The 14,541-nt window shown below is 34.9% G+C and overlaps 1 long non-coding RNA gene across 1 annotated transcript; it reads right to left on the bottom strand.

Moving 5' to 3' along the window:
- Positions 1-2,128: 2,128 nt before the first annotated feature.
- LOC125051764 lies at positions 2,129-7,789 on the bottom strand. Its single transcript, XR_007117349.1, has 2 exons — positions 7,456-7,789; positions 2,129-2,491 (listed from the first exon to the last, which is right to left on the bottom strand). It is a non-coding gene; the product is annotated as an uncharacterized LOC125051764 (long non-coding RNA).
- Positions 7,790-14,541: the final 6,752 nt, after the last annotated feature.

The following is a 14,541-nucleotide window of genomic DNA, read 5'->3' as shown; positions in this document are numbered from 1 at the left end:
TTATAGCATCATAGCTGTGGGCACCCACAGAGGAATGGAAAATCGGGACTTTCTTTGAAGTAGGGCAGGGTGCATCCGAGGACGCATTGGTGAGCGTTACTCACCCGGCTCTCTTAGTAATAACGATGCCTGGTGGTGTGAGTACCACAGGGCGTAGTCTAAAAGTTGTGCCCTTAGCAAATGCTTTCCTAAAATCTAAGTAAATATTGTATGTAAGTAAATAATTTCCCATTTGTTTAAAGTACATTAAAAATTACTGTACAAAAGTTCACTAGCCACTCACATATAAAATGAAAATTAAAAATAGTTATTTAAATCGGTTACGCTATGAGTGACTCCGAGTGTAATTAGCTTTAATATATAATACCCCATGGCGCCACCTTAAATAAGTTATAGGTACTCTACTTGGTAGGGCTGCCATACTAGTGTCTAATATTTATTACAGTGTCCAAGAGTTATATAACCTAATATTAGTTTTTACATATATAAATTTTAGTTAATAATTAGACGCGCAAACTAAATGTTAGCAATCAACGAACTCTTGATACCAAAATGAGCCCTTTAGTTTTCCCACACTCATAAATTGTAAAATAACATTTTTGTTTCCTATAATGTCCAGTAGGTCGACTACACTTATATTGAAGTAGCACCCTTAAATAAGGCAAGATAGTTTTTTGTTAGCGTCGCAACCCCACAACCCCTAATTTTATGTCACTTATAAGCTCATGTTTAAAAACGATTAAAGCCTTAGACAAAAAACAAATTAAATTAAATGATTAATTTTCTTAATTTTTATGTTTAAGCTTCAAACAAAAATTTGTAGTTTGGGATTCTACGTTTGTAGAAAAAACGACACTAACAATAGAAAAAAGGTATTTAATACATTGAACGTTTTATTATAACGCATTATCTAGTTAAATAAAGTTTATTTAAATATCACAAAAAAATATTTAGACTACATAATTAAAGAAATGGACATTTTTTATTTTAAAATGATGCCTATGTTAACTTGAGGGTGTCGTTTTTTGTGACGGTGTGCGCGCACATCGTAGAAATTTACTCTCATCATTTTTCCCTAACACGCCAATAACTTCAAAAATTAGTCAGGATAAATATCTTATCGCCAGCCCTTATAACTAAGTAGTCATGTCTATTGTGTGATCAATTCTTTAATTAGCATTGGGTATGCAAAACGCGTATTCAATCAGGAGGCACAACGTATTGGTTCTAAAATAATGATACGATGCGGTATTTATTTGTATGCACATGTTTATGTCGTCTATCCATATTTCATTTGATTTTGGTACGTTAGTTTTTCACCTCCGATCTATTTCGTAATCGCTTTTATATATCTGTATTAATCATTTTAAAAGAACATGCACAAACTGTAAACATATTACAAAACTAATTTTGTATCGGTTGAACGGGTTGTAAAAGAACGATGTATTAGTTTTTTAATTTAATTTTATTTCATTTATCTATGCATATAAAACAAATTAACCTCCCCCCTAAACAGTTAAATAAGAAATGTGCGGAGACAACATCGCAATTTCCTTAGTTCTGTGTTGATTCTTGATAGTATAAAAATTTGTTACGCAACCAAAGCCACGCTTAGTGAAGCCACATCCTTTATTTAATACACTTTGTATGTTTTATTAAATTCAATACATTGATATTGTGTATGTTAATGTGCCAATAGTTTGTCAGGGCGTTGATGACATGCGGATATCTTTGCGGTTTTCCATTGAGTTATTTTTATTGTCATTGTTTCTTTGTCACCGTATATCCGTAGTATTTGTCAAAATATTTTTATATAAAAGGGATATTTCATATTAAAGTTAACGTTAGAAGCGAGAAAATTACTAGTTTTTTACAATAAAGGAAGGAAAAAGAGGTTCTTTCCGCATATATTAGATCTGTATATTTCTCCACTTTAATAACTTACTTTTATTTAGGTATTTACTAAAATCTTTTTCATGAAATAAATTAAATATGTTAGAATAAATAGTTAATAGAAAAGGCCCTAAATTAGTCGGCCCCATATTGCTTCTGTATGAAGCTGAACATCAGTGTCTATTCAACGATATGTAGAAGAGAGCATTGTTGATTATCTCACTTTTAAACTTGAATAATATGACGGTTTTACATAACAATAAAACCGATATTATGTGCCGAGAAGGAAAACATACAGCATTGTATAATGAAGAAGCAATGTATACTTAGCCATGAAGTGCGATACATACCGAGTGAAATAGTTCAGCTTAGATAGAATAGATGGCGCTGTAATCGCCTCAACTTCATACTTATCTTAACCAGCTAGGACGTTGTCATTTCCACAGTCATAGAGTCTTCACCAGGAAGAGCTTCCTACAATGCTGTATGTTTTCCTTCTCGGCACATAATATCGGTTTTATTGTTATGTAAAACCGTCATATTGATGTGCCTCCGGAAAACATACAGCATTGTATAATGAAGACGTGTTTGTTATCTGCTGGTGGATAGTGGTATATAGTACAATATAAAACACAGCGCTATGATGATTATGAAGAATTAAGGTCCGGGCTTTAGCTAAAGCCGTTATTGTTTATATAACTATTTTATTTACTTGCCATTATTCTTAATCAAAGCATAAGTATTTAGCAATTATTATTCTTAGTTACGGTATAAATATAACTACAGTTACTAGTAACTATATACTCATCTGATTTAGATGTACAATTAACATAATAATATAAACTTCCTATCATAACAACAAGGTATTTCTATAATTACGATGGTGCAAATGTATTAAAGAAAGAGTGATGAGTTTTCTCTACGAGAGTCTATCTCGCGGCAGTAATGATTAAAGAATCTATGTATTTGAAGATTTCCAAATACCCCGTGTAATAAAAAATTTCATCTATTGGTTGATTTTCGACCTAATTATTTTGCTGTTGATGGATAAAAAAATATTGTTTAAATTTTTTACTTGAGATCTTGTTGTACCTGTTACTCAAAGCAATATTTTTTTTTTTTTAAAGACAGTTCACACCAATTGACCTAGTCCCATGCTAAGCTGGTGAAGCTTGTGTTATGGGTACTAGGCAACGGATATACATACATATTATAGAAAGATAGACATATAATTACATATTTAAACACCTAAGACCCAAGCACAACACCAAATGCTCATCACATCAATGTTCGTCCCAGCCGGGAATCGAACCTGGGACCCATGGATTCGCAGTCAGGGGTACTAACCACTAGACCAATGAGTCGTCAGGACTAACTGAAGTCTCACTAAAGTGATAGGGCATATGTTTTATCGTGGTGTTTAGAAAGTTTCCATGTTGACTGGCGTCTTGAGTGTCTGTCTTAGATTCGAATACCGGTGTTAAGTAAATGTTACCACCATGATCCACGAATTGCTCGTCAGTAATTTCTAATAAAGTGAACCCTGCGGCCCAATGCTAAATGCAATACTGTGGCTGTTCTGCGAGCCGTATCGAATAAAGTGTCCCTAGGAGGGTTGGAAGAAAGCCAGTCTAGTACTATTCGCGGGTCCCACGTGACGGATGATTTCACGACTTTTGGTTTAGCTACTCCTAATACTCTGAGGATGTGTTTAATAATAAAATTTGAAAGTGTTTGTTGTTCTACATGGGGACCGCAAAAAGTTAAAATTGCCGATTTGCGAACAAGGATGGTTGATAGGATAAATTCCTGTTTTGGCTTTCTGTACTGTCTAAGTGTTTGTTTTGTAATATTATGTATGTTAGCTGTAAGATTACTTATAATTAAATAAATAAATAAATAAATTTTCTTTTAGAAAAAGTGATATTAAATTTTGGCTTATGTTTAACTTACCACCAGGTATAGTAACATATAACAGACAAAAATAGTAAATGATTACCAAAATTAAACCCGCATTTTAATGTAAAATTACAACCTAAGTTTTAACATCTCGCTATCCTATTTAAGCAAACTGGCTCCAAAAAACTCATTGTTAGCCCAAAAATAGTTAATGAAAACCAAATTATTAACCATATTTTAATTTAAAATGAAATGCAAAAAAATAAAATCTCGTTATCCGATTAAAGTAAATTACCCTCGGCAAAAAAAATATTTTGCCAAACACAGTAAAGTAAATTTACTCCTAACCTTTTTGTCTCCAAATTGATTAACCACTACAAAAAAAAATTATCTTGAGCGTTTCGTTTACAACCAAATGCTATACCTAAAATAAAAAATAAAACTCTTACAATTTCAATAATCCCTTTTTTAATTATTGAAACAATCATTAAAAAGATAGTCCTCTTAAAACTAATAATAAACAGTTCAAAGATCTTAAAACTAAACTAATAATAAGCATTTAAAAAATCTTAAGAAGAATCAGTCTTCTGTATTAATTCACTGCACAATTAATGCTTTCTTAGCTTTGGCTGGTCGTCCTCTTTTGCGCTTCATGCCAATCGGAATAGCTCTGGCCTCTGAAGGTGGCTGGACGTGCTTAAGCCGAATCGCCAATCCAACGAGATGTCCCAGTGTGGTGGGAGAGGATCGTAAGCCGCAGACATAACTTAATATGGCATCATAATGCTTCATTTGGTAATAAGCCTACATTTTATGTCAATCATAGTGGTTTATTTAGGCAGAAATAGCGCATTAATTTGCTCGCTAAGATTTGGTGATCATTTACTACATTTGGTGTTCGAATACAATTTGAAGTGCAGTCGTGACTAAAATAGCTAGTACTATTGTAATTTTAGACGTTATTTATCTGGTGTTAAGTATATATTTTTGGTAAAAGAACTAAGGGTATCAAAGCATTTTATGGTGATCATTATATTTAACCCCTTAAATTTTTTGCGATATCGGCTGTTTGAGGGGATTTTGGGTTCACTTGAGAGTTGTCACACCATGACAGCCCTCTTTTGATTGCGGGTAAATAAGTGGACAGGTGGAGTGACCAACTCTTCAAAAGTAAATCTTTTTCCAGTGTGGACCAGTCTTTTATTTGGGCACCCCACCCCCAATTTCCCAAACTTTTAGGGTCAATGCTTGTATTTGTGGAGGAGACAGTGCAATTGTCGTATCTAGGAGTGTCTGCGATAGGTATTGAATTTCGTGGGGGTGATCTAGAGACCTGGATTTCAGGTCCTGCAGCCAGAAAACTTGCGGCCAATCTGAAGCAACTATCAGATAGGTTCCCGTCGCCCGGTTTAGGTGTGCTAAAACTCAGGGTAACAGACTTGGAGGGGGAAACACCCATGCTAGAGGAGGAAGGTGCCACTACGCAGCCTTTTTCCCCCTTTATAATCTGTCTGCTATGATCACCCTGGTAGGTAATGTACCGACAGAGTTATGTTGAATTTGTCCGTCAGGTGCAATAGTTTGAAGGTTAGTGTAAGTAACCCTATCGATTTCGTTCCTCCTTCTGTTTGAATGTATGCAATCAGAGTTTCATTTGTCCGATTGTATTAACACGTGTGTGTTTTGTAATATTTTTACATTTATTTTTATTGCGGCTCTCACTGCATATAAGTCCTTTTTGTTGCAGTGCCACGTTTTCTAATGGTATGACCATTTTCCTGACAAGGTTTTCGTCTAGATGTAAACCCCCCCCAACCCCAATCCGAGGCGTCCGTCGCTAGGAAGTGGGTTGCAGGTTCTTTGTGTATAGGCGTCGTCTGATGAGTAGCTCCGAGCCACCACATCAGTTCCTGCCCTACAATCTGAGGCAGCAGTTGACCTCGATGGACTCGGATCTTGTTGAATTGTCGCAGAAAGATCTGTACCTGGCGACAGTGAAGCCTCCCGCGGGGCACGAGTTTAGTTTGAAAGTTTGCGAAGTTTACTTGCCCTAGCAAAGCTTTGTAACTCGCGAATACAACGCATAACTATGGTTTTTGCGCTGTATTTTTACCTTGGGTAGCGACATCACATTGACCATAGTATTCCAGCGAATTCCAAGGTATTCTAAATTTTGGGTTGGTACCAATACGGATTTTTTTGGTAATTGATTTTCCAACCTAGGTGTTCCAAGTGTCTCACGGCCTCCGCGGCCTGAGAATTTAACTTGGAGTGGTCTTGGTTGACCAGAAGGTAGTCGTCTAGGAAGACTAGCACTCGACATCCCTTCGCACGTAAGGTCTCCGCGACCCAACATGATACTGCAGAGAAAAGGTGTGGTACTGACGCTAGCCCAAAAGGAAGGCAAGTCATGTTTTCGTATAACTGCCCTTTTTAGCTGAGCCTTAAGAAAGGTCGGTGTGATCTCGCTGCCGGTAGATGGAAATAGGCTTGTGATAAATCTATTTATCATCCAGTCCCCTAGCTGAAGAAAGTCTGGGACTAAGCCGTGGGTGATCAACCGAAAATGTTTTGTCTTTACGAATCGGTTTAGTTCTCGCAAATCTACAACAGAACGCATCGTGCCGTTGCTTTTCCTGCGAAGAACCATTTTGGATATAAAACTGGGGGTTTTGTTGAGAACTGTTTGTAGGATACCTTGCTTGATTCAGGAGTTGTATGATTATCTGCGATGTCGTAGGTGACGGTTCGGTTGCGTATTGACTTACTATTCGATTTATTGGCATTAACAAAGCGGTTTCTTGTACAGAGGTATGCGGAATCCTTGAATTATGTTGGATAGTAATTTTTTTCCGTCATTGTTAGATAACGGGTAGTTTTAAAGTTGTTTATGACTATCGATTTTCCTGTTAAACGTTCGCATCGTTTCTTGTTTTAGGTGGGTATTACGAAAATTAATTTTTCCATTTTGTGCCTGGTGTCTGTATTTGGATGTAGACGCTTACGATTCTTTGTATCTAGGTTTAAAAAGCTCTTACTCTTGAAGGTTGCGGCGGAGATAACCAGAATTGCGGCCCACCGAGGGATTGTATTAGGGACGCGAGCTTACTTTTGTCAAATAAAAATTCCTCGCTAGGAGGTATGTTACTAAGCGCAGTTTGAATACTTTTGTCCGAAATCTTACTTATTAATCTTTTACGCCTAGTTTCTATACATTCCGCTCGTTTTCCGCATACAATTTGCAGGGTTTGTTCATGCAATTTGTAAGAAGGTGATTCATTACCAACAATATAGGATATTTTTGTGAAAAGATTTAATCGCGGGTTTTAGTTCCGTTGGGTTATTACGAGTCCAGTTTATGATTTTTTGTAATCCAGATTGTAGTAATTCCCTTTGACATAGGAGTTTTAAAAGCTTAATATATTATTATATTTTTATATATTTATTTTGTAATTTTTTTCTTTTTTATCGGCTTTCTTAATAATCTTTTTATCATCAGTATTTGTGACCAAGCCCAGAGATTTCGATTTTCGGAAGACGGATTAATAAAAAATGGCTATAGTAGTTGGTCGGTCAGTGGGTACCCTCGTCATTGGACGCACTGTTGTTGACATTTGGTACATAATATCGTTGATGCATTATAAAATTTGTGAGAAAACTCACCTGATTATATAACGCGTCGATCATGGGATCGACCGTTACCTGTGCTACTCGTTTCCTTTTCTTTCGTGGCGGTCCCTCGCGCTCCGAGTCGCTATCAGACGCGCTGCTGGTGCACGTGGAGTCCTCTTTGTCTTGTTCGCGACCTTGCTCGACACTTTTTTAGACTACCTGCCTGATCGGCCCCGGCGGCGGCCTTATCGGCATCGTGAGTCTATTACGCACTTGTAATGTATAAATAATACGTTTTGCTAATAATTAACACTAAGAAAGACTATAAGGTTTTAAGTCGTTATTGAGTCGTTTCGGTTTCGACCGCACGCGGCGAAAGTACACAATAGGAGTGAGACGTATTTACCATACCAGGTTTGTAAACCAGGGCTTTGCTTCGAAGGACGGCGCCCTGGTACGGGAAGGAAATACTTGCAAGTATGAAAGTATTTGCTGTGCTATCGGGCGAGAAAATACTTGCATAGGAAATCGATCCATCTTATTATACAAATAAGAAGCAGAATCGTATTTGCAACAAAAAATACGTGAAACTTGCAAGTATTTTTTTCACTGAGACCATTATGGTCTTTATTCTTAAAGTGACACGAGTCAATTTCCTATGCAAGTATTTTAGTATTTTGGCGGCGCCGATAAAGCCGCGAGAAATACTTGCAAAAACTTAAGTATTTGCTGTGCTATCGGGCACAGGGCTAAAAAATACTTGCATAGGAAATCGATCCATCTTATTATATAAATAAGAAGCAGAATCGTATTTGCAACAAAAAATACGTGAAACTTGCAAGTATTTTTTTCACTGAGACGATTATGGTCTTTATTCTTAAAGTAACACGAGTCAATTTCCTATGCAAGTATTTTAGTATTTTGCCGTGAGCCCTTCGTTTACAAATAACCGTCATATACTGATCAAAATAAGGAACATAATTGTATTAACATTCAATAATCGTAACTTTACTCTTTCTTTTGACTAGTTCACGCTATTCATTCTTATGTCTATACACAAAAGACACATAATTGCGTGTACAAAAGTATTGTTTTAAAAAATATACTTATGTGCCACTTAAAGTTTGTTTATTTCAAGTAATAGTTTAGTTTCCGTTTTTTTATTTTTTGTCAGTTGTGATTTGAGTGCGAGCTTGTTACGTCAACGACTAACCGTGACCTAAATTACAAGCAATTTTTCGGGAGTTTATTGATTTTAAAGTCAATTTTCGATTTATTATATAATATAAATTAGTGAGTGTATAAATGTATAAAACTGTTATTTTTTTAATACTGTGTTTAGTTTAGTTTCGCGAGTTTAAAGGACCGACAATTTTTGAACTCGAAATAGGTAATAGAGTGTAAATAAAACTGTGATTTCGTCATTAGATAATAGTTAAGTTACAAATATTTTTTCCGAAGTTTATTGAATTTAAAGACAATTTTCGAACTATTAATAGTGAGTGTATAGATGTATAAAACTGTTATTTTTTTAATTCTGTGTTTAGTTTAGTTTCGCGAGTTTAATGGACAGACGATTTTTGAACTCTAAATAGGTAATAGAGTGTAAATAAAACTGTGTTTTCGTTATTAGATAATAGTTAAAATACATAGTTAGATAGGTAGAAACTTGTGCTAAATAATAATATAGTCACAAACCATGGCTCCAAAGAAAAGTTTGGCTTGGGATCATTTTGTAGACAAAGGTGAAAATAAAGCTGAATGCAAAATGTGCAAAGTCATTATCTCATACAAATCAGGAGTGTCAAACCTTACCAAGCATGTACAAAGAAAACATATTTCCGTTAACTTAGTGAGAAGGGAACAACAAGTGGATCGTCAAGAAGAACAAGAGGTACAGGCGCATACTTCACAAACTGCACAAATTACGGCAGTCAATACTGCTATACAAACTATCGCATCTAATACGATAAGGTCCAATCCGAACCCATCCAGTATTACAGCATTCCTTCGGCGCGATTGTCAAAAAATAAAAAAACAAATTGATGATCATTTAATGAATTTGTTCATATGGGACTTACAGCCTTTTTCAATAGTAGAAGACAAAGGATTTCGCGAATTAATAAATTTTGCTTTCCCAAATTATACAATACCATCACGAAAGTATTTCGCCAATAATTTATTGCCGGGGCTATATGAAGAAATAAAGATAAATACAAAAACAGCTTTAAATGAAGATGCAAAAAGTGTATGTTTAACGACCGATATGTGGACGTCACGAAATAATGATTCTTACCTAGCCGTTACGGGTCATTACGTAGATAAAAATTTTATCCTTCAGTCGGTTTTACTGGAATGTAAAGTATTTGAGAGCAGTCACACGGCACTTCATATAGCACAAGAATTAAGAAATGTGGCTCAAGATTGGAACATTTTAGATAAGGTCCTCCTTGTAGTGTCGGACAACGGGGCTAATATAAAAAATGCCATACTTCAATTAGAATGGAGACATTTTGGCTGTTATGCACACACACTTAACCTAGCAGTACAAAAAGTGTTATCCCACTCAAACGTAAATAGCATAATAGGCAAAGTAAAAGCCATAGTATCCTACTTCAAAAGAAGTAATTTAGCCTGGAATAAATTAAAAAAGTACCAGGAGCAGGCCAATAAAGTAGTGAAGAGGCCAATTCAAGATGTCGCTACAAGGTGGAACTCCACATTTTACATGATAGAGAGGTTTGTCGAACTGAAAGACGAAATCAAATGTGCTTTGAGTAATTTAGACACTGGCAATTTGATTAATCTTACTACATATGAATGGGACATTTGCCAGTCTTTGGTAGTAGTGTTACAACCATGTGAAGAAGTGACAAGAGAGATGAGCGGACAGAAGTATGTTAGTGGAAGCTCGGTTATCCCCTTAACGATTGGTCTTACCAACGCTCTCAAAGAAATCGCAAGTCAGACATATCGGCAAGAAAATAATATTGACATTTTTCCTGATGAAGTGGAAATGTGTCGACAGGATCTGCTTTCAGAAATAGGCACGCGGTTTTCTAATTTGGAACAAAGCCGAACTTATACCGTCGCTATGTTTTTAGACCCGAGATACAAGTTATACTTTGAGAACGAAAATGTTGCAGACAGCACTAAAAAGTATATTGTGGGCTTAGTAACCGCGATGATAAATGAAAATGAAAAAAATCAGTCTTCAGCATCCACTTCTAATATATCAGATAGCCAGGGGAAAAAATCTAACAGCCTATTATGGAAACACTATAATAAACAAATGCACAATGTGCGGCCAGCTGGCACAGCCAATAGCAGAGCCATAATTGAGACGCAAAAATATTTAGATGACACAGTTTTGTCTCCAGACACAAATCCTTTGGAATGGTGGCGAATAAATCAGCAAATATATCCAAATTTAGCCAAACTAGCCAAAATTAAATTAAATGCAATGGCTTCTAGCGTGCCTTGCGAACGTCTATTTTCAGTAGCAGGGAACATATTGACGGAAAGGAGATCCCGACTCGGGAGTCGAAAATTAGAGCAATTGTTGTTTCTCCAACAAAATAAAAAATGATGATTGAGAATTCTATATATATATATATATATAATAAAAAAAAGTTGTACATATATAAAATGAAATGAAATCTTTTAACTACGCCTGCTAATACTATATTTCACAACTAGCTGATAAATGACCGTAACACTATTAGTAGCAGACAGTCCTAAGCCTGTGATTAACAAAACAAAGTAGGAAGGAAAGATTTCATTTATAAAAAGCCGTGCAAGATTGTGGTACACACACTGTACGATACGATTGCCACCAAATACTTTCAAGTATTTTTATACCTGGTTTTCGTACCTGGTATTTTTACATACTCGTACTTGGAAGCCCTGGTATTGAATTTTGCAAGTATGTCTCATCCCTAGTACACAACGCTATGACTGTGGAAATGACAACGTCCTAGCTGGTTAAGATAAGTATGAAGTTGAGGCGATTACAGCGCCATCTATTCTATCTAAGCTGAACTATTTCACTCGGTATGTATCGCACTTCATGGCTAAGTATACATTGCTTCTTCATTATACAATGCTGTATGTTTTCCGGAGGCACATCAATATAATGTTAAGATAATATCTATAGACTATAGTATTTGTAAAATCATATACTTAGTATTTACGATCTACGTTTAGGCTGCGTAAAGCTTTTATTCAAGTAGGTATGAATCTGTTATTTCCTAGTAATAATTTCCTAGTAAATTTATATAATATTAGTAATTGTGTAATCTAGTTTCATTTTTAAATAATAATGAATTATTATAGCGAGCGCGATTTGTACAACAATAAGTGCGCATTTGTGAAAAGTAATTAATACTGAACTCGATTAAGTACACAATTATTTATGTTTAAAGTTTTTCATATATACAGCCATCCAGCCAGTTGAGTAAGCTATTAAATAATAACTCACCCAATGTGCTACTTTAGGTACCTATATTCCATTATACATATGATAATCTGTGACTGCCTTAGATAAACGAAACAATATCTTTTAACGACTTCGTGTCATCCAAATACGGTGGCACTCAGCATTAGTATGAAGGAAGCTAGCCATAGTTCTTACTCCGATTAAGGCATTGGTACACTATTGTTTAACACTGAAGGGGTTGAAACAGTGGATTAGCATACTAGATGTCAATTGTCAACGAATGTCCTTGTGCCTATTGTACCACGTGTACTGATAGCTACTAGAATATACCCAATGTAAATACCATTTGCATAGATCGACATGTGTATAATAATTGTCAATAGACCGAGGATTAAAAATGTTGAAAGGAAAAGAAAGATAACATAAGAGAACTAGTAAATTTAAGAATATATAGTGTTAGCGGACTAACGCCATCTTGTAGCAGAAACCTATATAAAGCGTGGCAACACCGGCGTTGACTCACTTTTATTTCGAGACTTCGTGCGGAACGGACTTGTTACTAACCTAACCTCAGTAGATTTTAAAAGTCTAAAGTACCTACACGTTCTAATCTTTTGTGTTAACTAATAATAGTATATCTTGTATTAAATTAATATATGCTTAAATTCTTATATGTATTATTAAATTGTCTGAGAAACAAGAAAAAGAAATGTTAAGGGTAGTCCACTCTTAAATTATTTATTTTTAATTTTTGGATAATTTTTTATAATTTTTTTATGATTAAACCATTAAAAAATACATACAACCCCCAATTTTCACCCCTCTACGATCAACCCCTATTTTTTATTATAAATGATATACATGGCAAAACGACGTTTGCCGGATCAGCTAGTAAAAATATAATATTGCCTTTGCTATACACCTTTTAACGATTAATTCGAAACGTAGTTTCAATTAAATAATATTTTTTTATATTGGAGGGAAATCTGATTTTTTTTTCATTGTTCATGTCTACATTCGTATGGCGTATGAATCCTTCGTGCTTACTTCTTTAATTTATTTAGTAATTATCATAAAACACTTATTCAAAAATAAGTTTAGCTTCTGTAAATGAGAAATATAATGAAAAACGATTCAAGCGTAAATGTTATAAAATAAGATAAATTTGTAGGTATAATTTATAGTACATTGCATACTTATTTATATCATTTATGTGTAATTCACAAGTAAGTGACGATATTTGCAATCATTATAAACAATACAAATTTGCGATTTTCCCCTACTCATTAGTTAAGCGTACATTATAAAGTTGATAAAAATACTTGGCGATTCAAAAATAGAAGCAATATTTATTCAAATGAAATCAGCGACACATTAATTATTATTGTATACCAACTTGGAGCCCATTATGACAGGACACCCCATAAATACCAATCATGACTAACACTGACACTAATAAAATATATGTCATCCAAAGTATTTTCTTTTTTAATTGGTTGACTCTGTGAAAATATGATGTTCAACATCATAGACTATGATAAAGCTGAAGACTGCTTGGTGAACGCACTTGTCATAGACTAAGTATTCGAATTGTAAAATATTTTGACGTGATAACGTCTTTAAAATCGTTTTAGTCGGGTGACATGTTCAGAAACTTGTGTCACACCAAAACCTCACGAGCGCGATCGCAGGTATAACGAGAGAGAGACGGACCGATCTCCCGTCTCATCTCGAGCGCTGCCAGTCATTCCGTGAATGTATGAAGAAAAATGTATATCATAGTCGAATAAGTAAACTTGTCATTTTACACCCGAAATTTATCATCAAAAGTGTGAATAAAACGATAGATGTAATTTAAAATTTGAAAAAATTGTTATCTTCATTAATTCCTTACTTCCCAAAAACTTATATCCCCAATAAGACGTTATCACGTAAACATCTCGATCGTAAACCTACTTTACAAACAACCAATATTTTTTTGTTTTATATTGAATCTACTATTTACCGAGGATGGCTATTTAACGAATATACGCGGATGAAATGGCACGCCTGGTATAATAATTGAACCAATCAATGTAATATATATTGTACAAAAGCAGAAACTAATTCCTTTGTTACGCAAAGGATGAGGCGAAGCAGAACAAATATGTGTTAACAGTTAGACCCCAATATACAGATACAAATAATAAATTATAAGAAACAATCACTTTTCTATGGAAGAGTAGAATGGAGCTACCTCATCGACCATACAGCGCAAGCTGCCATATAACACAGGGATGACATATAGATCACTAATAGACAATAGGCAATAATAGATATAGGCACTAGTCTAGTTTATTTATAGTACATAATAACATCGTAAAACATATTTCAGAAGAGATTTGAGAGATTTTGCTAGCTGGCAATGTAACCGTTTTCTTGGCAACCGTTTGAAATTATTATAAAATGCCAACATGCAAATTTCCTAATACATGATATTGAATCTAACATGAGCACTTTCCACTCCAATAAAGATTCTCGAATTTTAATAAGACACTGTTTTTGCTAGATGCGTTCCTAATAGAAATAGTATAGTTTTGAAGTTTTATTATTCATGAATCGAAAATATATATTCTGCAGGTGGCCCGCAGTAAACGTAATAGATACGCAGGTCAATAAAATACACGCCAATTTGATAACCTCCTCTTTCAGTTTTTTTA

This window comes from Pieris napi, chromosome 8 (genome assembly GCF_905475465.1).
Source record: "Pieris napi chromosome 8, ilPieNapi1.2, whole genome shotgun sequence".
Classification (NCBI taxonomy): Eukaryota; Metazoa; Arthropoda; class Insecta; order Lepidoptera; family Pieridae; genus Pieris; species Pieris napi.
This window is presented reverse-complemented; position numbering and strand designations above follow the sequence as displayed.